The following is a 25,533-nucleotide window of genomic DNA, read 5'->3' on the forward strand; positions in this document are numbered from 1 at the left end:
CTTCCTCTCTGGCAACTGAGTTAGGAAGGATGCCTGTATCTTTGTAATGACTGGGTGTAATGACTTGATACTAGAGGTCGACCGATTAATTGGCATAGCCGATTAATTGGGGCCATTTTTAAGTTTTCATAACAATCGGTAATCGGCATTTTTGGATGCCGATTATGGCCGATTACATTGCGCTCCACGAGGTGACTACGTGGCAGGCTGACCACCTGTTATGCGAGTGCAGCAAGGAGCCATGGTAAGTTGCTAGCTAGCATTAAACTTATCTTTTAAAAAACAATGAATCTTAACATAATCACTAGTTAACTACACATGGTTGATGATATTACTAGTTTAACTAGCTTGTCTTGCGTTGCATATAATCAATGCGGTGCCTGTTAATTTATCATCGAATCACAGCCTACTTCGCCAAACGGGTGATGATTTAACAAGCGCATCCGCGAGAAAAGCACTGTTGTTGCACCAATGTACCTATCCATAAACATCAATGCCTTTCTTAAAATCAATACACAAGTATATATTTTTAAACCTGCATATTTAGTTAAAAGAAATTAATGTTAGCAGGCAATATTAACTAGGGAAATTGTGTCACTTCTCTTGCGTTCTGTGCAAGCAGAGTCAGGGTATATGCAGCAGTTTGGGCCGCCTGGCTTGTTGCGAACTGTTGTGGCTTGTTGTGTGAAGACCATTTCTTCCTAACAAAGACCGTAATTAATTTGCCAGAATTTTACATAATTATGACATAACATTGAAGGTTGTGCAATGTAACAGCAATATTTAGACTTAGGGATGCCACCAATTTGAGAAAATATGGAACAGTTCCATATTTCACTGAAAGAATAAATGTTTTGTTTTCGAAATTACAGTTTCCGGATTTTACCATATTAATGACCTAAAGCTTGAATTTCTGTGTGTTTATTATATTATAATTAAGTATATGATTTGATAGAGCAGTCTGACTGAGCGGTGGTAGGCAGCAGCAGGCTCGTAAGCATTCATTCAAACAGCACTTTCCTGCGTTTGCCAGCAGCTCTTCGCAATGCTTGAAGCACAGCGCTGTTTATGACTTCAAGCCTATCAATCCCGAGATTAGGCTGGCAATACTATAGTGCCTATTAGAACATCCAATGGTCAAAGGTCTATGAAATACAAAGGGTATAGAGAGAAATAGTCCTATAATTCCTATAATAACTACAACCTAAAACGTATTAACTGGGAATATTGAAGACTCATGTTAAGAGGAACCACCAGCATTCATATGTTCTCATGTTCTGAGCAAGGAACTTAAACGATAGCTTTTTTTACATGGCATATATTGCACTTTTACTTTCTTCCCCACCACTGTGTTTTTGCATTATTTAAACCAAACTGAACATGTTTTATTATTTATTTGAGACTAAATTGATTTAATATATGTATTATATTAAGATAAAATAAAAGTGCTAATTCAGTATTGTTGTAATTGTCATTATTACAAATATATATAAAAATCAGCCGATTAATCGGTATCGGCGTTGAAAAATCATAATCGGTCGACCTCTACTTGATACACCACCCAAAGCCTGACTAATAACTTCACCATACAGAAAGGGATATTCAGCGTCTGTTTACACATCTACCAAATCGGTGCCCTTCTTTGCGAAGCATTTAAAAACCTCCCTGCTCTTTGTGGTTGAATATGTGCTTGAAATTCACTACTTGATTGAGGGACCTTCAATATAATTGTATGTGTGGGGGTACAGAGATGAGTTAGTCATTCAAAAATCATGTTACCCACTATTATTGAACACGGAATGAGTCCATCCAACGTATTATGCAATTTGTTATTCACATTTTAACTTCTGAAAGGCTTTTCATAACACAACGGTTGAATACTTGACTAACATTTCAGCTTTACATTTTTTATTCATTTCAAAACATTTCTACAAACAAAATTCCACTTTGACATTATGGGGTATTAATTTTAAATTCAGGCTGTAACACAACAAAATGTGGAAAAAGTTAAGGGGTGTGAATACTTTTCCGAAGGCACTGCAGGGCTCTGTCACCCTTACTAGCAGTTTTTTTTCTATCCCAATTTAGTAAGACTTTTATATTTAGCAAAGCAAAATGGCCACACTGTGAAGTCGAGTCATTAGTTAATTTAGCCTAAAACTGTCTAATTCCAATTGTCTGTTATGAGGAGCATCATATCCATGCAAACTCTACAAGAATATACATTAGCCTACCTCAAACTTCTCAGCTTTTGCAGTGCAATTCCTTGAAACCATCGGTCATGCATTGCAAATGTGTTTAGCAGCAATGTCAGTCAACCTTGCTAAAGAAAGTGGAATCCTCACTTCCAGGCGGATTGATTGGCTACTATTCATTTCGCAAATGATCCTGATTGGACAGCTCTCTTGTCAGCTGCAGTACCGCATACAGTCCCTATCAAGTCTCCCCCACTGCTTTCTCGCGGTGAGATCAGACGCGGAGCCCAGCGCAGGACTGACACAGTTTCAGCACCACTTGTCTTGGTGGGATGTAGACAACGAGACTGGTAGGTACAAATTCTTTGTAAACTGAATCCTATTGCTGCTATTTGTGTTTGTCCAGTGGCGACAGCCCGCAACAGCTTACTGAACACTTGGTACAAGCTTTCGTCGTCATTCAGCCTTTTTATTTCGTGCATGCGACTACTTTGTGGTTAGATTATAATCGTTTTATGGTGACAGTGCAAACCATTCGGTCGCTGCTTCTTTGTGTTTAGAAATGCACCGTCCGTTGTTTGCTGTTGTCCTATTGGCTTTGCCCTCTGATGGACCGTCCGGGACTCCAAAGGAATGTTCTGTATTGAAGAGTGCGTCTCACATTAACAGTGATGCTTGGATGTTTTGTGGTCCAGGGTTGTCGGCAGATTTGATGAAGCCTACGGCTTTGATGCAAAGCGAACCAAATAGCTATGAGTTGAAAACCTTGTATTGCTCCTGCGTGAAGTGAATTGCGCGAGGCTAGCCTACATGTTTATCTCATTTTGAACTTCATGTCATATTGTTGTTTGTTGATAGAGGCTATCATACTGAGCACATGCCTCGGGAACAAGTCCACTAGCACTTACTGTATGTCATCCACATACTACAGGGCGTTCAGCATAGGGACATACATTACAATACAACTACTGTTTTAAATACCACACATAGGCTACGCTGACAGTATATTTTACTCAGAATCTCCCTCATCAAGTGAGAACCTATAAGCCCTGGGAGACAAGGATTCATCATATTCAAAGCATAAACACATGCATTATGAATGGTTTCTTAATATCAACTTTGCATAGGCTACAGTATATTCACTTTTTACTTATTGATTTTCATTTTACGTTTTGGTGATAGCATCTATGTTTTGACAAAATATCATTGCTATACTTGAAAAAGCCTTATTTAATTATATCAGAGGGAAGGAGAGGACGAACAGTGTTGATAGAGGCATCTGTTTGCGGTAGCTAGGTTCAACGCACTTGTTCTACCACAATGACCTTGCACATACAAAGCCAATAACTGCATGTGGACAACAAATGTTACATCGCCAAAAGTAGGTCGTTGATCTGTTTACTGTGCAGGACTAGAGTATCACCACTGTTTACCATTTAGGTGTAGTATACACAAGCATGACAAAGTAAATGAAAGCAAGACTGAACCTCCTCCGTTTTTAGAACTGTTGATTGTAGCAAATAGAGCATAGTGACCATTTAAGCTGCAGCGTCTTGTCATTCTGTGAACAGAGTGTCTAAACCTCGGGAAATCTATTGACAGAGACTTATTCTAACAGAGCCTTTGTGGGGCGAAACGCCATAGATCTCAAAGGCTTTTTCACTGTGCGACTGATTCTCTTTTGGAATTACACTGCTGTTTGAAGTTGCTACATCAATACTTTTCACACTTGCTTGTCAGACAGTAATGCTGTAGCAGGAGGCGTAGTCCATCTTGTGTAAGCGCAGCCTCTCTCTGTCTCTCGACCTTACAGTGCCTGGTCGTTAATTCCCCCGGTCCTGCCAAAATTCCCTAATTTAAGCCTGCATTCTGGCATCCTACCAGTAACTGATATTTTACGGGTGAAAAAAAATGTCCCATTTAATTTCAAACATCCTCAGTGCCCCATTTATCTAATTTGACAAGAAAGGCAGCAGTTGAATCTCAATCGAACAATGACATATCAAAATAGGTATCTTAGACAGATGGAAGCTTTAAATGAGAACAATGAAGGTTGTGGAAGAGAAGAGAGAGGAGGGGTCTTTATATGTACAAGGGATGGAGATGCTGAATTGGTTTGATCCATCTAAACACTGTCATATTGACTGATCTCAATAATATCATACGTATCACAATTGCCTATTCTTCTCTACTGCATTGAAAGATTACGGTTCCTTCAATAGCAATCATGGGCTATAATCAAAGCGAAAGCGCCATATTTCATCTGGCTGTACCCTATGTTCACCTTTGCATTATGTTAGATATAGATCAGTAGTAAGTCAACACAGGAAGTAGCCGTGTGCTGTCAGCAGGCCGTGCATCGGTCAAGTGTAATAGTAACCACGTAATAGCCTTGGATGCACATTCCCTTACGTTAACAGCGGTGGTCGACTGGGAAGCAACGATTTGCCTTAGGAAACATCCTGTGCATTTTTTAGTGGCACTGACTCCCATCAAATGTATTGCAATATTGAATGTGTAACGATCCAGGTCATATCACAACCCCTCTTATCTATAAATAGCTACTTATCTTTTACCGTAAGCCATGTCCCATTGACACTGGTGAGGAGAAGCACCAGTGTACCCTATGTATTAACCTCACTAGGGTACGTGGGGCTAGCGTCCCACCTGGCCAACCTCCAGTGAAATTGCAGAGCACCAAATTCAAAAACAGAAATACTCATTATAAAAAATCATAGAACATACAAGTGTTATACATTGGTTTAAAGATTAACTTCTTGTTAATCCAACCACGGTGTCAGATTTTAAAAAGGCTTTACGGCGAAAGCATACCATGTGATTATCTGAGAACAGCGCCCAGCAGACAAATCATTACAAACAGTTACCAGCCAAGTAGAGGAGTTACACAAGTCAGAAATAGCGATACAATTAATCACTTACCTTTGATGATCTTCATATGGTTGCACTCACAAGACTCCCATTTACTCAATAAATGTTAGTTTTGTTCGATAAAGTCCCTGTTTATATCCAAAAACCTCAAACGCAGTCACAACAGGCAGTCGCAAAATCCAAATAGTATCCGTAAAGTTTGTAAAAACATATCACACGATGTTTATAATCAATCCTCAGGTTGTTTTTAGCCTAAATAATCGATAATATTTAAACCGGACAATAACGTCGTCAATATAAAAGGTAAACCAGAAAGGCGCGCTCTCGGTCATGCACATGAAAAACCTCTGGGACACTGTAGGGTCCACTCATTCAGAGTGGTCTTACTCTCTCATTTTTCAGAATACAAGCCTGAAACAATTTCTAAAGACTGTTGACATCTAGTGGAAGCCATAGGAAGTGCAATTTGAGTCCTAAGTCAATGGATACTGTAATGGCATTCAATAGAAAACTACACACATAAAAAAATCCCACTTCCTGGATGGATTTTTCTCAGGTTTTCGCCTGCCAAATCAGTTCTGTTATACTCACAGACATTATTTTAACAGTTTTGGAAACTTTAGAGTTTTTTCTATCCAAATTATATGCAATTACCAATTCTACCAATTATATGCATATCCTAGCTTCTGGGCCTGAGTAGCAGGCAGTTTACTTTGGGTACGCTTTTCATCCAGAAGTGAAAATAGTGCCCCCTACCCTAGTGAATTAACTCTCTGAGGGGCATTTGATTGCGTGTTTATGGCCCTTCTCTCCACTTGCTACTTGCTTAAGATTCATTTTATGCGTTGTTCCATTTGTGTAGGGAACATGTAGGTCTACATCTAGGATGTATTTGACTTGAGAAATTGATCCTTTGAAATATACACTTCAGAACAATGCAGTATACTGCCACAGTTGTAGTGGAATCGAATATTGAATGCTCTTTTACCCACAGGGATCATAAAATAGCCAAGAGCTACATATTCTTAATTACATGTGTGTGCTGTGGTGGAATGTTATTTATAAGAATCTACACGGTTAATAGTTCATTCAGGAGGTAAACACTATGTGACAGTGGTGGATGGCATCGATACGAGAGGAATAGAAATGTGAATCGCAAAATATCATATTACGCTGTTCCCAGGTCATGTGCACTTCAGAGTTTGTTGTTTTTCTTATCAAAGCAATTTAAAAGGAAAATCTGTGTTGTTGCATGTTATTACGGTAAACCTTTTTTTTTTTTTTTTCTCAGGGGAATATTTATCTCTTTCAAGTCTAGCCGGCCTGAGCCTGTCAAATGCCAATGTTGTTTTGTCCAAACAGAATCAGCTTGAAACAGTTGCCATTTTATTAACACCTTGTGGATGTGTGCGTGTTGGGTCAGTATTTGAGGTTGTTTTAGTTAAAGGCCTTTTAAAAGCCTGCTATATGGCAGGTTGGTTTAGTAAGGGGCCTAGCAGGAGCATAAACTCCCTGTAAAGTGTCCTCGGCTGTTTACAATAAATACAGTTTACCCCTTACATTTGAATTAATATGACTTAGGGTGTCATTTATTTTACTTTTCTTAGAAAAAAGGGTTCCACGAGGCTTCTTCGTCTGTCCCCATAGGAGAACCCTTTTTTGGTTCCAAGTAGAACCCTTTTTGGTTCCAGGTTGAACCCTATTGGGTTCCATGTAGAACCCTTTCCCAATAGGGTTCTACATGGTTCTAGATAGCACCTTTTTTTCTAAGACTGTACCTGTAGTCTGTTGGCTATATATTCTTTTTGTGACCACATTTATGTGGGACTATATTCTGCCTAAAGCAATGGTTCACTTGTTTTACAAAAGGACTCTATGTGTTGCTGCTGGTAATGTCATTTGTGTTTGTTTTACCATGCATAAAATGCACAAGTCTTGTGTAGTGTAGTCTTAATATGAACCACAGTACAGCTATAATACAATTCCTCCCATTTCCGTTCGTGATTTTCATTCTCCAAGCGTCTCCGATGTTTTCATGCTGATGTGATTTGACCTGTGCTGTCCTCCTCTATACACATTTCATCCGTCTCACTCAATGCTCGGCCGTGATCATCTTTGTCATTGCCGTCCAGAGTTTATTGGATCACTAGATAATCCCTTTAGCTATGACAGTCACACATGGCTCCCGTCCTGCTTGTGCTTTCCAAGGCCCAAATGTGACAGCAGCACCCAGTCAGTCAACCACAGTGACAGTGTTACCATTTTAAAGTTTTATTTGATTTGACACGTTCATAAAATAGGCTAGCTAGACACATTTTACATTTTTGACATTTAGCAGACGCTCTTATTCAGAGCGACTTACAGTAGTGAGGGCATACATTTTCGTACTGGTCCCCCGTGGGATTCAAACCCACAATTCTGGCATTGCAAGCGCCATGCTCTACCAACTGAGCCACACAGGACCGCAACGCCATGTTGTATACCAGAGTGCATTCAATGCCAGTGATTAGGAAGGTACAGAGTCAAATTGATTGTGTTGTACTGTATGTGAATGGTCGTTGTATCAGTGATTAAGCTAAGCCAGCCTATAGACACAAGCATTGTTTACCATATTCTTTTTACAAGAATGGCAAATGGCCCTGAATGGCAAACACAGCGTTGTTATCCTCCGTAAGCATTGTAATGGCAGACGTCCACATTCATTTTCTGTGAAACAATTGAATAGCGTGTGATGTGATGTGAACGTGTCGGAGCGGAGCCAAGCGGCTGTCACGCCAAAACCACAAACACATCCGAGGTTGATGAGGTGAGCTACCGCCATCTGAACAATTGGTAGCAATGCGATGTCTAATGAACGCAGCTACATAAAATCAGTCCATTAGCTTTCCCAATATAATCCAACGGCTGATTATGTGGGGATCTAAACTGTAAACGTGCAGTTGCAGTCTTCCTTTAAGTGCTTTAGACAGTGTGTGAGGACCTTTAGGACAAAGGTTCCCCTTTAACACATCCTTGGAGCTCGTAGAGCTGGTATCACGGTGTTCGGCAGCCAATCTAGGACAAGAGATGAAGAGGAGGCAAGCGCACCACGATTCCACCACATCAGCAGCATCAACAGCCGTAGCACACTTTGTTTTCTGCAGCCCTGCCTCCACCCAGCTGGGACTGAACGCCGACTCTGGTCCGTGCGGTGCGGTGCGGTGCGGTGTTGGTGTGTGGATCTACAGTACATGAGCAGCCTACTGAGCATAGGCCACCGCACCATTGTTAGCTGTGGGAAGGGAAGAGCTCCATGCTCTGAGAGTGTCTCATGGGTCTCGGGTATAATTGGGTTCTGCTGAAGGGCCTTTGCTGGTTTGCCAACTTGGCCACTGGAGGCGGACGGCTCCCCTGGTCAAGTGGATGATTGGATTTGCGCTGCAGTAGTCATACAAGAGAGGGGCTTCAGGGGAACGAGCGGTCCCCTCGCTGCCTCCTTGTGTTGAACTTTGGCAAGTTCCCTTTTTCCAACAATAGTAGTTGTTGAATCTGCTCCTATATTTCCATTATGTGGAAGCTGATATGTCCCACCCACACCACATACATTATGTCTCTGGTCCTGTGCCATTTAGAAAGGGAGGGTCAGGCTCAGCGCGCCATTAGAACCATTTAAGCTCATAATTGTTTTTTAAAATCCTCCTAGAGCACAGCACGGCTCCAAAATCATGATGTGCCTGGGTTAGAGGTCGAGAGACTGAGAGAAAGGGAGGATGAGGAAGAGCCCCCAGATGCCACATTGAAGGATTATGGCTTGTTGGAAGGACGTGCTACATTTAGATGTGATTGGGTAGCCTTGTTCACGTTGTCAATTCTAGTCTGTTTCCACGCTGTGAGTCTGAACAAAACAATATTACAGCTCAGTGGACTACAATGTTCCATTTGAATACTCATTTGTTCACTCCAATAGGCTATGTACTACACAGGAGGTTGGTGGCACCTTAATTGGGGAGGATGGGCAAGTGCTAATGGCTGGAGCGGAATAGGTGGAAAGGTATCAACAAAATCAAACACATGGTTTCTATGTGTTTGATGCCATTCCATTCGCTCCGTTCCAGCCATTATTATGAGCCGTCCTCCCCTCAGCAGCCTCCACTGATGCATTATTCTGATTGTTTATACAGTATATAGGATGGAGTAGACCTAACAGTATTTTTTATTGCAAACAGTAGTTAGATACAGCTCACACATGTTTCAGTTTCCGTTATCCTCTGAGATCTGCATGTCAATTTGACATTTGCCTTCCGCTCAGAATTATGTCTCTCAAATTGATTTTGTAGGGAGGCAGGTTTAATATGGAACTGTCTGAACCCTGTCTTATCCCCGATGGTCACATGACCTACTAGTACTAGGGGATTTAAACACTCTATGAATCAGAGGTGCTCTTTAAAGGCTTTGACTGACTGAAATGAACCAAACAATTGAAGATCACTTTTGAAAAAACACACATTGAACACACATCGCTCCACTAGACAGGTGTTTTCTATGAAAAAGAAAATGAGAGGTATTTGTATTTATTAGGGATCCCCATTAGTTCCTGCCAAGGCAGCAGCTACTCTTCCTGGAGTTTATTATGGATCCCCATTAGTTCCAGAAGCTACTCTTCCTGGGGTCCAAACACATTAAGGCAGTTACATCACACATAAAACAAAAGACAAAACAGTACATCATATAACATTATTACATCATTACATATCTACAAAATGTATAATACCACCATACAACTTTATTTCAAGGTACGTGTGTGTAGAGTGCTTGCGTTTGTGTGCGTATGCATGTGTCTGTACCTGTGTGTGTGTCTCTTCACAGTCCCGCTGTTCCATAACGTGTGTTTTTCAAATCTGACTCTACTGCTTGCATCAGTTACCTGATGTGGAATAGAGTTCCATGTAGTCTGTTCTGGACTTGGGGATTGTGAAGGGTCCTCTGGTGGCATGTCTTGTGGAGTATGCATGGATGTCCCGTGTCCCGTGTTGCTCAGTTGGTAGAGCATGGCGCTTGCAACGCCAGGGTTGTGGGTTCATTCCCCACGGGGGGACCAGGATGAATATGTATGAACTTTCCAATTTGTAAGTCGCTCTGGATAAGAGCGTCTGCTAAATGACTTAAATGTAATGTCCGAGCTGTGTACTAGTAGTTTAAACAGACAGCTCGGTGCATTCAGCTTGTCAACACTTCTTACAAAACAAGTAGTGATGAAGTCAATCTCTCCTCCACTTTGAACCATGAGAGATTGACATACATATCATTCATGTTAGCTCCCTGTGTACATTTAAGGGCCAGCCGTGCTGCCCTGTTCTGAGACAATTGTAATTTTCCCTCTTTGTGGCACCTGACCACACGACTGAACAGACGTTCAGGTGCGACAAAACTAGGACCTGTAGGACCTGCCTTGTTGATAGTGTTGTTAAGAAGGCAGAGAAGCACTTTATTATGGGCAGACTTCTCCCCAACTTAGCTACTGTTGTGTAATCGGTATGGGGAAGGGGTATCACCCCCCTCTTTTTTCTCTGTTTACCGTAGTTAGCTAGGTGAGATGAAATGACTGGAAGAAAGCCAATGAGCAAAGTAATGCACTGCTTTTCCCGGAGCATGTTAAGGGAGGGAGTCAGACTCCCCAGCTACAATTTTGACCCCAAAATGTCTTCTTTTGGTACCACTCTGTCCTGTAGATATAATTACAGCATGGTACTGGCTTGCCTCATTTTGCCTGTTTTCCAAGTAGGTCATTTTACCAAGGATTTAAATTCCCCAACGTATTATTTGGGGACAGTGAAGCTAAAATGTGTACAGTGGTTCCTCCTTTAAAATGTTTGTCATACTGCAGCACACCTTGTGGGCTGCTGCAGCATTCTGTGGCACGTTATTTATTTGTCAGCCATTTTTTCTGTTAATGCGAGTTAGTGCTAGTTTGACCACAAGAGGGCATCTTTGAGAAGCATTTGATAGTCTTCCATATTGGCATTACCAGAGAATTTAAAACCTTTTTTGTAATAACATAGTATATGGGATTGATTTGAAGAAATTTGGCTTAATTAATTTGATTCATATTATGGTGTTTCTATTACGAGAAAAACGAAAAATGAAACCCTCTGGGTTTCCGTTAGGATGGAATGGACAATATGGCTCTGTACAATGTGACGGTCGGGAGTAGGCTACACCATAAAAGGATTGGAGGATTCTAAACTAATATCTAAGGGGCATAACATTTCCACACCCTAAGTGTAGTGTAACCAAACTTTCAGTTGAGCGTACTTGCTCTTTGCCTTCTCTACTTCTCTACTGGAAGTTGATGCTGTTGCTATGCAACCTCTTGCTAGCTAGTTAGCATAACAAATTACTAGTTAGACATTTTTTGACTTTGGGTGTTTTCTTAAATTCAATCTGAAGTGCCTGCGGTCATAAATTCAGAGCATTGTCAGATTGTCAGTTTGTAAATTCAGACCGTTTTACTCACCCTAGGAGCGCACACTGGACATTCGGGCCGAGGAGTAGGGTTGATTTGAGTGCTCTGGCCTTACAACGGCAGTCAAGCACACAAGCTAACGTTGGCTAGCTTGCTAGCTACTTCCAGACACAAATGAGACCAATCCATTTTACTCACCCTAGCAGAGCTGGTTAGGCAGTTTTCGTGTTAACCAGAGCGTTGGTGACTGTAACTGTGCTGCTGGAAACAATTTAATTATGCTTTTTTGCCGACGTTTACTGACACCGGCCATATTCAACCGCTATTGAGCGCTCGTAAATTCATTATTCTGCGCTCTGGTACACTCAGAGGAGAGCGCTCCGAAATCGGAGTAGATAGCCAGAGTGAATTTACGAAAGCACCCGAATGTCCATTGAGAATGGACAACGACTATACCATTTAGCTAAGTTAAGAATGACAGGAATCATCAAGTCAATAAACTTTGGGTAGTTAGATAGCCTACAGTTCATATACTGGCAGGTTTGACGTTAGGTAGATAGCTGACATACCAGTATATACTGCTGTAATGATATGCTATGTGGTTTGTAAGGACAGTGTAGCTGTCAAATTGTCAGCCAACATAACGTGTAAGGTAACTTATTTGAAAAGTCATTACTTTATTACATTGAGTAGCAAGCTACCGCGAGGACGCGCTCTATCGGCTCCGCGGCTTGAGCATGCTTTTGGTGCACAGTCGATAGCGCGCTGGACTTCGGGCAAGAAAGTTAAGGGTTCGAAACCTGTTCCCTGCTTGTTTCATTTGAAGTCGTGCCCAATTATCAGTTTATTATTTGGTTTATATTGCCCATTCATTGTCAGTTAGAGACACAGTAGTGCATTGGGACCCAAAAGCATAATCAGTGCTCTAACTCCCCCTGTAACGATAGTCTATATCGTCGTCCTCATCGGACGAGGAGAGGCGAGAAGGATCGGACCAATATGCAGAGTGGTTGGTTTCCATGGTAATTTAATAACACGAAAACAAATATGCGATACAAAAATAACAAAATGAAACTACCGTTACCGTCCCGTGTGGCGAAACACTAACAAGGAACAAACACCCACAAAACACACGTGAAACCCCGGCTGCCTAAGTATGATTCTCAATCAGGGACAACGATTGACAGCTGCCTCTGATTGAGAATCATACCAGGCCGAACACACAAAACCCCAACATAGAAAACAACACATAGACAACCCACCGAACTCACGCCCTGACCATACTAAATAAATACAAAACAAGGGAAAACAGGTCAGGAACGTGACACCCCCTTGGTCGTTAGGGCAAATCTGGTCTGTGATAGGAGGGGTGGTTTCACACCTAGCTCGGCTATTAGACTATTCTTTAGTAAAGGTTGAATAGTCTATTGTTCCGCTATTGTGCATCAAGAATTCTGCATAGCAAGTTTGTATGAAGGTCTGGTTATTCACAGGCAAATTGTTTTATGCTATGGAGGTACATTTGTGGCTTTTTGTCGAGAGCAAAACTTTTTTATTTTCAAGCAAAAATAATTGTTCTGAAAGCAAAAACAAGGTTTCAAAGTAAAACCATTTTTTTGCAATCAAATATTTTGTAATTGAGCGCAAAACTTGATGCATTTATTCACATAAAATATTTTGAGAAAAAAAAATGTATATGAAAACAAAACTAATTTCGCTATCAACCACTGTCCATTTTGGCAATTTTTTGAATGTCAGTTTGGCTACAATCAATACTGTTCAGCCTTTCTTTCCAACACAAAGGAAGTCATCGCGGACACCTATGAAGAAGGACTGTGTGATGATGGCATCTCAGGTAAGCAGCACTGGGAGTTCTTCCGTGCAACTTTTACATAGCTAGTAGTTGGCTCCTATGATTCAGTGTCGGTTCATAACATTCTACTATATTATGTAGATACATACCGTAGAATGATAAATCATGCAATTATTATTCTCAAGCTAACCAAAACATTTAGCTATGAACGCCTGTTCTCGCCATTTTCAGTTGAATTCATCTAACTTTCTTTCATAGCAACTGATAAGCAGGCCATGTACTATTTGTTTCATAGTCAATAAATATTCATATTTCATGACAGTGTAACGGTTAGCTTTTTTTACAGAAGTATGAAAGATCACAATATGTCTGTCAGGGAATGCTATTCTGATATGTCAGATGAAGGGTTAGACCAGAAAGTCAGGGCCATTAAGGCAAGGATGCCCCATGCGGGCTTTAGAATGGTCAAAGGAAGTCTCCAAGCAATGGGTCATCGTGTACAATGGCGAAGAGTTAGGGAGTCTTTGCAGCGTGTAGATGATGCTCGGCAAAAATACTCTGTTCCTGCTCCCCTGTCTCTCGTCCACATTGATACAAATCATAAATTGATACGGTACTAAGATGTATAATGTCTCCATCAAATCTAATAAGTTATTTTAACTTTTCTGTTCTTTGTTATTCGTAGACAAATTTTCAATGATGAAATTGAAGTTGTTCTTCATCAACTGGTAATACATAAATAATGAAGCAGGTTAATAGGTTAAACATTTCACTTTTAATTCTAATGCTTTTTTTCAGGGTACAACATTGTTATCTTTGGCGGAATATATCGATTTTCAAGGAAGGTAAGTATATTATTTTGTATGCGTATTGCATATTTCCCATCACCCAATGAACAACCACAATACCAGTCTGGTGTTAAGCTTTCTATGCTGTATTGACGTATCCTGAAAATGACATCTGCTGCTTTAGATTGAACAGTCATATCTCAGTTATTGTTTACAAAAAAATAAGCTATTTTCTTTACTTTCAGAGTGCGAGCTGATCAAGGGTCAAAAATGTAGATATTGACAGATGTATGTTCACTGTCCGAGGAACAGGCCGTGGAAGCTTTATTGCTGGCAAAAGTGTCCATAACCAGAGGTAATTAAACTGTCCTGTTCTTTTTCTCTCTTCCTCTCTGCCCGTCTTGTACATGGAACCTGTCTCACATGCTTTAATTAAAAAACCCTTAAGATGTCAGCTGCTAATTTTCAGATTTACACCACATAAACACTAAGCCATTTTCACTGGATTATCAAGCCCCTGTTGCTGCCAAGTCATGATTTTCCTGGGGGTTAGCCTTGCAATAACCAAGTGGTGAGACACACAGCCCTCTATATTGAAATGTTTCAGGTACACTCAGATAGGTGTCTGCGTCACGTACAGTCAGTAACCACTCACAGAGGCACACACAACTTGCATTTCTATAACCTCGGCCCCACCTCAGTGTTCACTATTCATGGAGGAAGACCACGGGACCACAGAGATTAGGTCCCCCCCCCCCCTCCACAAAACTTTTTCTTTCTTTCTGTTATAGTGGAGCGCTTATGGAGAGATGTTTGGAGTGCTGTGGCATGTCAGTACTACAACTTGCTGCACAGTTTAGAGCAAGAAGGATACCTTGACCTGTCAAATTCTATCCACCTCTTCTGTGTGGGATACGTGTTCCTACCTCGTCTGCGGGCAGATCTGCAGCATTTCACAGAGAGTTGGAATAATCTCCCTTTAAGTACAGAGGCGAACCTGACACCTCACCAGCTGTTGCCTTAGCACTACACAACTGATTCAAATGATCAAGTCATCATCAAGCGTCAAGTGGTGTTTATGTATTAATTTGTGATAATAATGACATTATCTTCTATTGTTTCAAATCAAATCAAATCAAATTTTATTTGTCACATACACATGGTTAGCAGATGTTAATGTGAGTGTAGCGAAATGCTTGTGCTTCTAGTTCCGACAATGCAGTAATAACCAACAAGTAATCTAACCTAACAATTCCACAACTACTACCTTATACATACAAATGTAAAGGGATAAAGAATATGTACATAAAGATATATGAATGAGTGATGGTACAGAACGGCATAGGCAAGATGCAGTAGATGGTATAGAGTACAGTATATACATATGAGATGAGTAATGTAGGGTATGTAAACAAAGTGGCATAGTTTAAAGTGGCTAGTGATACATGTATTACATAAAGATGGCAAGATGCAGTAGATGATATAGAGTACAGTATATACATATACATATGAGATGAGTAATGTAGGGTATGTAAACATTATATTAAGTGGCATTGTTTCAAGTGGCTAGTGGTACATTTTTACATAATTTCCATCAATTCCCATTATTAAAGTGGCTGGAGTTGAGTCAGTATGTTGGCAGCGGCCGCTAAATGTTAGTGGTGGCTGTTTAACAGTCTGATGGCCTTGAGATAGAAGCTGTTTTTCAGTCTCTCGGTCCCTGCTTTGATGCACCTGTACTGACCTCGCCTTCTGGATGATAGCGGGGTGAACAGGCAGTGGCTTGGGTGGTTGTTGTCCTTGATGATCTTTATGGCCTTCCTGTGACATCGGGTGGTGTAGGTGTCCTGGAGGGCAGGTAGTTTGCCCCCGGTGATGCGTTGTGCAGACCTCACTACCCTCTGGAGAGCCTTACGGTTGTGGGCGGAGCAGTTGCCGTACCAGGCGGTGATACAGCCCGACAGGATGCTCTCGATTGTGCATCTGTAGAAGTTTGTGAGTGCTTTTGGTGACAAGCCGAATTTCTTCAGCCTCCTGAGGTTGAAGAGGCGCTGCCGCGCCTTCTTCACAACGCTGTCTGTGTGGGTGGACCAATTTAGTTTGTCCGTGATGTGTACACCAAGGAACTTAAAACTTTCCACCTTCTCCACTACTGACCCGTCGATGTGGATAGTGGGGTGCTCCCTCTGCTGTTTCCTGAAGTCCACAATCATCTCCTTTGTTTTGTTGACGTTGAGTGTGAGGTTATTTTCCTGACACCACACTCCGAGGGCCCTCACCTCCTCCCTGTAGGCCGTCTCGTCGTTGTTGGTAATCAAGCCTACCACTGTAGTGTCATCCGCAAACTTGATGATTGAGTTGGAGGCGTGCATGGCCACGCAGTCGTGGGTGAACAGGGAGTACAGGAGAGGGCTCAGAACGCACCCTTGTGGGGCCCCAGTGTTGAGGATCAGCGGGGTGGAGATGTTGTTACCTACCCTCACCACCTGGGGGCGGCCCGTCAGGAAGTCCAGGACCCAGTTGCACAGGGCGGGGTCGAGACCCAGGGTCTCGAGCTTGATGACGAGTTTGGAGGGTACTATGGTGTTAAATGCTGAGCTGTAGTCGATGAACAGCATTCTCACATAGGTATTCCTCTTGTCCAGATGGGTTAGGGCAGTGTGCAGTGTGGTTGCGATTGCGTCGTCTGTGGATCTATTGGGTCGGTAAGCAAATTGGAGTGGGTCTAGGGTGTCCGGTAGGGTGGAGGTGATATGGTCCTTGACTAGTCTCTCAAAGCACTTCATGATGACGGAAGTGAGTGCTACGGGGCGGTAGTCGTTTAGCTCAGTTACCTTAGCTTTCTTGGGAACAGGAACAATGGTGGCCCTCTTGAAGCATGTGGGAACAGCAGACTGGGATAAGGATTGATTGAATATGTCCGTAAACACACCAGCCAGCTGGTCTGCGCATGCTCTGAGGACGCGGCTGGGAATGCCGTCTGGTCTTGCAGCCTTGCGAGGGTTAACACGTTTAAATGTTTTACTCACCTCGGCTGCAGTGAAGGAGAGCCCGCAGGTTTTGGGTGCGGGCCGTGTAAGTGGCACTGTATTGTCCTCAAAGCGAGCAAAAAAGTTATTTAGCCTGTCTGGGAGCAAGACATCCTGGTCCGCGACGGGGCTGGTTTTCTTTTTGTAATCCGTGATTGACTGTAGACCCTGCCACATACCTCTTGTGTCTGAGCTGTTGAATTGCGACTCTATTTTGTCTCTGTACTGGGACTTAGCTTGTTTGATTGCCTTGCGGAGAGAATAGCTACACTGTTTGTATTCGGTCATGTTTCCGGTCACCTTGCCCTGGTTAAAAGCAGTGGTTCGCGCTTTCAGTTTCACGCGAATGCTGCCGTCAATCCACGGTTTCTGGTTTGGGAATGTTTTAAACGTTGCTGTGGGTACGACATCGTCAATGCACTTCCTAATGAACTCGCTCCCCGAATCAGCATATTCGTCAATGTTGTTGTTGGACGCAATGCGGAACATATTCCAATCCGCGTGATCGAAGCAGTCTTGAAGCGTGGAATCAGATTGGTCGGACCAGCGTTGAACAGACCTGAGCGAGGGAGCTTGTTGTTTTAGTTTCTGTTTGTAGGCTGGAAGCAACAAAATGGAGTCGTGGTCAGCTTTTCCGAAAGGAGGGCGGGGGAGGGCCTTATATGCGTCGCGGAAGTTAGTATAACAATGATCCAAGGTTTTACCAGCCCTGGTAGCACAATCGATATGCTGATAGAATTTAGGGAGTTTTGTTTTCAGATTAGCCTTGTTGAAATCCCCAGCTACGATGAATGCAGCCTCAGGGTGTGTGGTTTCCAGTTTACAAAGAGTCAGATAAAGTTCGTTCAGGGCCATCGATGTGTCTGCTTGGGGGGGAATATATACGGCTGTGATTATAATCGAAGAGAATTCTCTTGGTAGATAATGCGGTCGACATTTGATTGTGAGGAGTTCTAGATCAGGTGAACAGAATGACTTGAGTTCCTGTATGTTGTTATGATCACACCACGTCTCGTTAATCATAAGGCATACACCCCCACCCCTCTTCTTACCAGAAAGATGTATGTTTCTGTCGGCGCGATGCGTGAAGAAACCAGCTGGCTGCACCGACTCCGTTAGCGTCTCTTGAGTTAGCCATGTTTCCGTGAAGCAGAGAACGTTACAATCTCTGATGTCTCTCTGGAATGTCACCCGTGCTCGGATTTCATCAACCTTATTGTCAAGAGACTGGACATTGGCGAGTAGTATGCTAGGGAGTGGAGCGCGATGTGCCCGTCTCCGAAGCCTGACCAGGAGACCGCTACGTTTGCCCCTTTTACGGCGTCGCATAGGGTCGCCGGCTGGGATCAGATCCATTGTATTGGGTGGAAGGCAAAACACTGGATCCGTTTCGGGAAAGTCATATTCCTGGTTGGAACGATGGTGAGTTGACGTTGCTCTTATATTCAGTAGTTCCTCCCGACTGTATGCAATGAAACCTAAGATTACCTGGGGTACCAATGTAAGGAATAACACATAAAAAAACAAAATACTGCATATTTTCCAAGGAACGCGAAGCGAGGCGGCCATCTTGGTCGGCGCCGGAAGAGTTTGTACTCATGTGTCTGTTTTTCAGCATAAGGTACTCTGTAGCCACTTAGTGTGGACACCAGGTGAGACTACACACACACAGATTCCTGTTGAACACAGTCTCTTTAACTACCCTATTTTCTCAATAACAGTCTCTCTCCTTCACTTCATCCCTTTCCCCCTTCTCCCTAACCCCTTCTCCCTAAATCCTCTAGGTTATATCAGCTGTGTTGGTGAACCCCTCCAGCATCTGAACTGGCTGACACAGAGGGCACAGCATGATCATAGGTGAGAGGTCACTTGGTCCGGTCAACAGGAAGTATTATTAAAGAGATGATTTACATTGAAATACAGATAGAGATGTAGTTGTCCCAGAGTTAATGATCCAAGGTCAGTTTTGCATTTCACCTCCTGATGCTTATGATGACTGACCGTGTTAGAATAAAAAAAAGCAAAGCTTAATCATGCTCTCTCTCTCTATCCACCTGTCTCTCGTCTGCAGGTATGTTTTGATGTGAGAGAGGAAGCCAGTCCCATCATCGCCACCTCACCCGCTCTTAAGATAACCTTCGACCCGACCGGGAGCCCAAGGCTGGTTAGGAGACACCGCGAGAGACACTATGTAATTGTGATGAACTGAGAGAATATTAGGGGAGCACTGTACATCATTCATCTTTTGCTGTCTTCCCTGCTCCTCTGTTTTACCTCTTTCCTTTTCTGTCTTCTACACCTCTCTCCCCACCTCCTCTTTCCTCTTCTTTTTTTAAAATAATGCACACCATATGTGCATTAAAGAACAGATTGAACTTGTATTTATAATATAATATTACAATTATAATATTTATAATGCATGTATTATGTATTTATAACACCTGGATAATGAACCGTCAATAAAGCGTTTCACATTCTCCGCCGGTTGAAATGAAGTATCTCACTGAAATACTACACCTATCCTGTGTCCTCAGATGAATGCAAATGAAGGGAGTTAGATATGCATAGGAAGTGTAGTGTACTGTTTTGTTTCTATATATATATGAATTACAAATCAGCCTTACTTAAATCATGTTTCTAGTCTATTGCATAGTTGCAATGTGTAATCATTGATGGCCCAGGAGCAGGAGTGGTGAACAATGTTGAAGTGTATAATTGTAATACATACATGCAGACACAGCATCATTCAAAGAATGGAGTTTGATACACCTGGTATTGGATATGACTGAAAAAGAATGTCTCACAGAGATTCATACCTGAACCGCACCTTTATTTGCCATGGAAGAGTACATGATCAGTGAATATATTCAATGTACAGGCTACAATGTGGGGATCTCATGTGTTGTAATAACTACAGCACATGTATATAGGACTTGCATCCTTGGCACAATAAAATTATTATATTCTACTCAATCCATAGGCTTCATTAATGCCATTCAGACTTGAAGTCGATACAACAACTATGATAGCTGAGGTCCATAGGTTCTGAACTAATATTCATACCATACGTTTTAGGGTCCATAGACAGATCGGCTACATACTATAGCTAGCTACACATCCATAGGAATACAGTTATTTTTATCCTCCACTACACAATAAGCAAATAAATAGTTAACTAGCTATGTTACTTTAGCTGCATTGCATGGCAAATATAAGCATGGCAAGCTTACACAATTGTACATTCAATTTCCAGTAAATGTTTTAGCTAGCTAGATTCTTTACATCCACTGTTTCACAACATGACAGCCTGGTTTGCTGGTTTTCTCAGGAGTCCCTAAAACATTAAACAACACGAATTACAATTTCATACTCATGTCATAACACTAGCTAGCTAGCTGGCTAATGTTAATTGGTCATCTAACTTGCTAAATAGGGATTTTCGTAAATTAACTTTATGACCAAAAAATATGCACAACCGTTTGTCTGTATATTAACTAACATATTCCTCTCAATTGTAATTTTTTTTGTTTGACTCGTTATGACGTTATAATTACTTACATTTGCTTCCACCGTAATGTTTTGTCAGCCATCTTTTCTGAAGAAAGTCACCAGCGACGGATGGCTCGCATCAAATTCGTCATTGGAACCACTCGATATGATTGGTCATATAAAAACCTTGGGACCCAAATGCATACTGAGTCCTCTAACTCCCCCTTGTGGTGGTCTGGAGCAATGAAGCCGAGACGCTGGGCACCTCTAAGTCCCGCGGTGTAAGCTCGCAACTTTTAAAGGAGGAGCCACTGTACATTTCGCTCTATACCCAAGCATTTTGGATTTGAGATCATACCCAGGGCTGGATTACCGAACGGGCATGCAGGGCACGTGACCTGTGACCCCCGACCTCCAGGGGGCCCCTAACCAAGTAATGTTTTAGTTTTTTAGTTTCGGGGGGTTGAGTGACCCCTGGAGGTCAGATTGTATATGTTAGGAAAATGTGTAGAATTGCAGGAAATCTGCTGGAGGCCGGTGCCCCGTAGCCCCAATGCAGTAGCCCGGCCCTGATCCAACCTCCCAGGGGAAGTTAGCATTTTTTTGGGGGGGTATGATCCTTGTTCTTTTGTAACTTTCTCACTCATCATTATTATCCATATTCATGGTAGCATCCACATTAATGTAGAAGTGTTCAGAAACATCTTCTATTCACATTCTGTACTGTCACCTCATATGAAATATTTGATCTCAAATCCAAAATGCTGGAGTATAGAGCCAAATGTAAAACAAATAATAATAATTCCTTCACAGTCCAAATAAATACGGAGGGGAGTGTATTTACTGTACCCTGGGAATTGTGGGAAAGAAAAGCTATGACTTAAGGATGAAGGAATGCTCTGTCATCCCTCCTGAAGGGAATTTGAAATCAATTGTGTACACTACTTATATTATTGTCCTTTTAATTTGTAGTTGTTTGTTTAATCATGTGGTGCTACTGTACATATAGAGGTCACAGTTTTCACAGTTTATTCTTGACAAGACCCCCAGTACTGTAGGCATTTGAACAGGGATGTTGAATGTATTGCATTTTGTAGTTTAACAAGGTTTTAAAGAACATCATCTCTGTTGCGGTCAAAAATAGTAAATACGACCTGGCTTGTACTTCAACTGTAATCCAGATATTTGGATTTAGCAATTTCTAAGCAAAACATCTGTCTCCTTCAATCCTTATTTTCCATTCGCAGGCTACACAAAATGGCATTGCTTCATGATACGGGCACTGTGATGTGTTGCACACAATATCATTTCTCATTTGTTGCTCCCATGCTTTTTTCAAGATGCAGTTGATTACAGTTTCTGGATGATGTTCGTATTTAATAAGCACAGGGCCTTGGATGGGATGAACTCACACAAGGGAAGATACTGGATTATGTCTTGAGTATACCTATTATACATTATGATTACCACGAGTCGGTAATGCTCCAGCTATTTTGCTCAGATGTATATCAGATGCTATCAATTACCTTACGAAAGCAGGAATTCAATTGAATCTGTTCAATGCAACAAGGATTGCTTCTGTGACACAAATATTATGCTCCCTTGGCCCCTTCCGGGCGCCAAAGACATGGATGTCAATTAAGGCAGCCCTCTCTGATTCAGAGGGGTTGGGTTAAATGTGGAAGACACATTTCAGTTGAATGCATTTAATTGTACAACTGACTAGGTATCTCCCTTTCCCTTTCCTTTCTCACTTTGTCGTGTGTACCTTTCACCTTGCTGTCAACTGACCCAGGACCAGTTAATACATCAGCAGTGGTGTAAAGTACTTAAGTAAAAATACTTTAAAGTACTACTGAAGTAGTTTTTTTGTTGGTTTCTGTACTTTACTATTTATATTTTTGACTACTTTTACTTTTACTCCACAGCTTTCCTAAAGAAAATAATGTATGTTTTTCTACATACATTTTCCGTGACACCCAAAAGTACTCGTTAAATTATGAACGCTTAACAGGACAGGAAATGGTCCAATTCGCACACTTATCAAGAGAACATGCCTGGTCATCCCTACTGGCTCTGATCTGGCGGATTCACTAAATACACATGCTTCATTTATAAATGATGTCTGAGTGTTTTAGTGTGCCCTTGACTATCCGTATTTTTTTTTTTAAACAATCAAATTGCACCGTTTGGAATGCCTAATAGAAGTAATTTGAAATCATTTATACTTTTACTTTAACTTTTGATACTTAAGTATAATTTTGCAATTACATCTACTTTTACTCGAGTATGACAATTGGGTACTTTTTCCACCACTGTACATCAGTAAGTAAAGCCATTGAGTCTTTCGGAACCTGAAATATGTGATGAACCTCTTTTTGATTAAATCTTTGATAGCAAACTCCTTTATCTTCATATAATACTCATTTAATCTCATTGTGCTAAGGAGCATCTGCCAGCGACCCAGAAAATTGGGAAGGGATGGAGTGATTATGATGAGTGATCTGATAACTCCACATGATGGAGAATAAACCAAGTTACACTTCAGAATCACATCGATCTCTTTATATTGGCTTATAGGAAAATATACTTCTGTTCACTGTGCTTATCACATTGCCTTAGCAAAGAATATGTTTTTTTTTAATCGAAATAAATTGTGCCATCTGAATAATTTTTTCCTGACATATTCCCAATCATCTACTGATGTGTGTCCAAATAATCAATCTCTTATTAATGTCATTGATTGTTATCATCAATCAATCAATCAAATCAGTCTCCTGACCCTTCTAGCTAAATTTAGATGAGCTCATGATTAGGGCTGTGACGGTCACGAAATTTCGTCAGCCGGTGATTGTCAAGCAAATAACTGTCGGTCTCACGGTAATTGACTGTTAATTACCATAAACACATTTAGCATCTCCTGGCTTCCACACATAGCCTACAAGCCACTGATGCAGACCGTTGGAACATCTACATTTTTAGAACTCGAATAAATCCATGTAATAGAGTCTACACCTTCACAATAAATCCATGTAATATAGTCTACACCTTCACAATAAATCCATGTAATATAGTCTACACCTTCACAATAAATCCATGTAATAGAGTCTACACCTTCACAATAAATCCATGTAATATAGTCTACACCTTCACAATAAATCCATGTAATAGAGTCTACACCTTCACAATAAATCCATGTAATAGAGTCTACACCTTCACAATAAATCCATGTAATAGAGTCTACACCTTTACAATAAATCCATTATTTATTTTAGACAGGTCTAAAGAAGCATGATATGAAGAACATGTTGTCTATTTCAGAAGAAAAGAATAGCATACTCAGAGTTGTCCTTATGTTAGGTCCTGATGTGGCTATGCCATATGGCTGTGTGCTACACTAGTTCATTTAGCAGACATGATTTGCTTATAATTCCATGGCATTATTTTATATTATGAAGAATACAATTGAACAAAGCTGAATAAAATATAAATATTTTCTCCAAAAGATTTGAGGGAGTGCTCACATGCTATTCTGTGTTGAGGGGTTAACAAAAAAAATAGGTGCTCCTATACTGTATGCTTAATTTAGAGTTATTTATGTAATTGTAGTTGTTCTACAAGCATTGATCAATATGTTTTGATTTTTAATACATTGTAAGGCTGCATGATGAGACTTTAATGATGATTAAAAATACACTGCTCAAAAAAATAAAGGGAACACTTAAACAACACAATGTAACTCCAAGTCAATCACACTTCTGTGAAATCAAACTGTCCATTTAGGAAGCAACACTGATTGACAATAAATTTCACATGCTGTTGTGCAAATGGAATAGACAAAAGGTGGAAATTATAGGCAATTAGCAAGACACCCCCAATAAAGGAGTGGGTCTGCAGGTGGTGACCACAGACCACTTCTCAGTTCCTATGCTTCCTGGTTGATGTTTTGGTCACTTTTGAATGCTGGCGGTGCTTTCACTCTAGTGGTAGCATGAGACGGAGTCTACAACCCACACAAGTGGCTCAGGTAGTGCAGCTCATCCAGGATGGCACATCAATGGGAGCTGTGGCAAGAAGGTTTGCTGTGTCTGTCAGCGTAGTGTCCAGAGCATGGAGGCGCTACCAGGAGACAGGCCAGTACATCAGGAGACGTGGAGGAGGCCGTAGGAGGGCAACAACCCAGCAGCAGGACCGCTACCTCCGCCTTTGTGCAAGGAGGAGCACTGCCAGAGCCCTGCAAAATGACCTCCAGCAGGCCACAAATGTGCATGTGTCTGCTCAAACGGTCAGAAACAGACTCCATGAGGGTGGTATGAGGGCCCGACGTCCACAGGTGGGGGTTGTGCTTACAGCCCAACACCGTGCAGGTGTTTGGACCCCTCCAGCCAGTGCCTCAACTCCTTCTGAGCCTTCTTGACCGCCAAGATTTCCTGGTCCCCTACATCGTAGCTCATCTGTGGGGCTCAGCCGCTTGTAGTTGAAGGCGCAGAGCCGCAGCTTTGGAGGAGTTCCGGTGCGCTTGGACAGCACTGCCCTGACTCCTACTTCGGAGGCTTGACGATGAAGGAGATTGAGGGGTCAGGATGTGCTAGCACGGGAGCAGTGGTGAAGCGTGCCTTCAGTGTCTCGAACGCCCTCTCCGCCTCCGCCGTCCAACGAAGCCACTGGAGACCTCCTCTCCTCTCAGTGGGGAGGTAAGAGGCGCGACCACCGTGCTGAAGGCCCGGATGAACCTCCGGAAATAGTTGGCGAACCCCAGGAATCGCTGGACTGCACGACTGCTCTCATATAGATCATGCTCCAACAGTCTTCCCAGCACAGACCTGACTAACGAGACATGCTGGGGGCAGTCAGCAGAATAGACCAAAATGCTGTCTATATAAACCAC

The 25,533-nt window shown here is 41.8% G+C and overlaps 1 protein-coding gene across 1 annotated transcript in view; it reads left to right on the forward strand.

Annotated features, from left to right (window-relative positions):
* The first annotated feature begins 2,454 nt into the window (after positions 1-2,454).
* LOC139532276 (beta-1,3-galactosyltransferase 1-like) overlaps positions 2,455-25,533 on the forward strand; it is a 121,096-nt gene continuing 98,017 nt past the window's right edge. The window contains exon 1 of the mRNA XM_071329690.1: positions 2,455-2,545. The gene's annotated coding sequence lies outside the window, so the exon portion shown is untranslated. The remainder of the gene's footprint in view (positions 2,546-25,533) is intronic.

This window comes from Salvelinus alpinus, chromosome 10 (assembly GCF_045679555.1).
Source record: "Salvelinus alpinus chromosome 10, SLU_Salpinus.1, whole genome shotgun sequence".
In the NCBI taxonomy this organism is placed as follows: domain Eukaryota; kingdom Metazoa; phylum Chordata; class Actinopteri; order Salmoniformes; family Salmonidae; genus Salvelinus; species Salvelinus alpinus.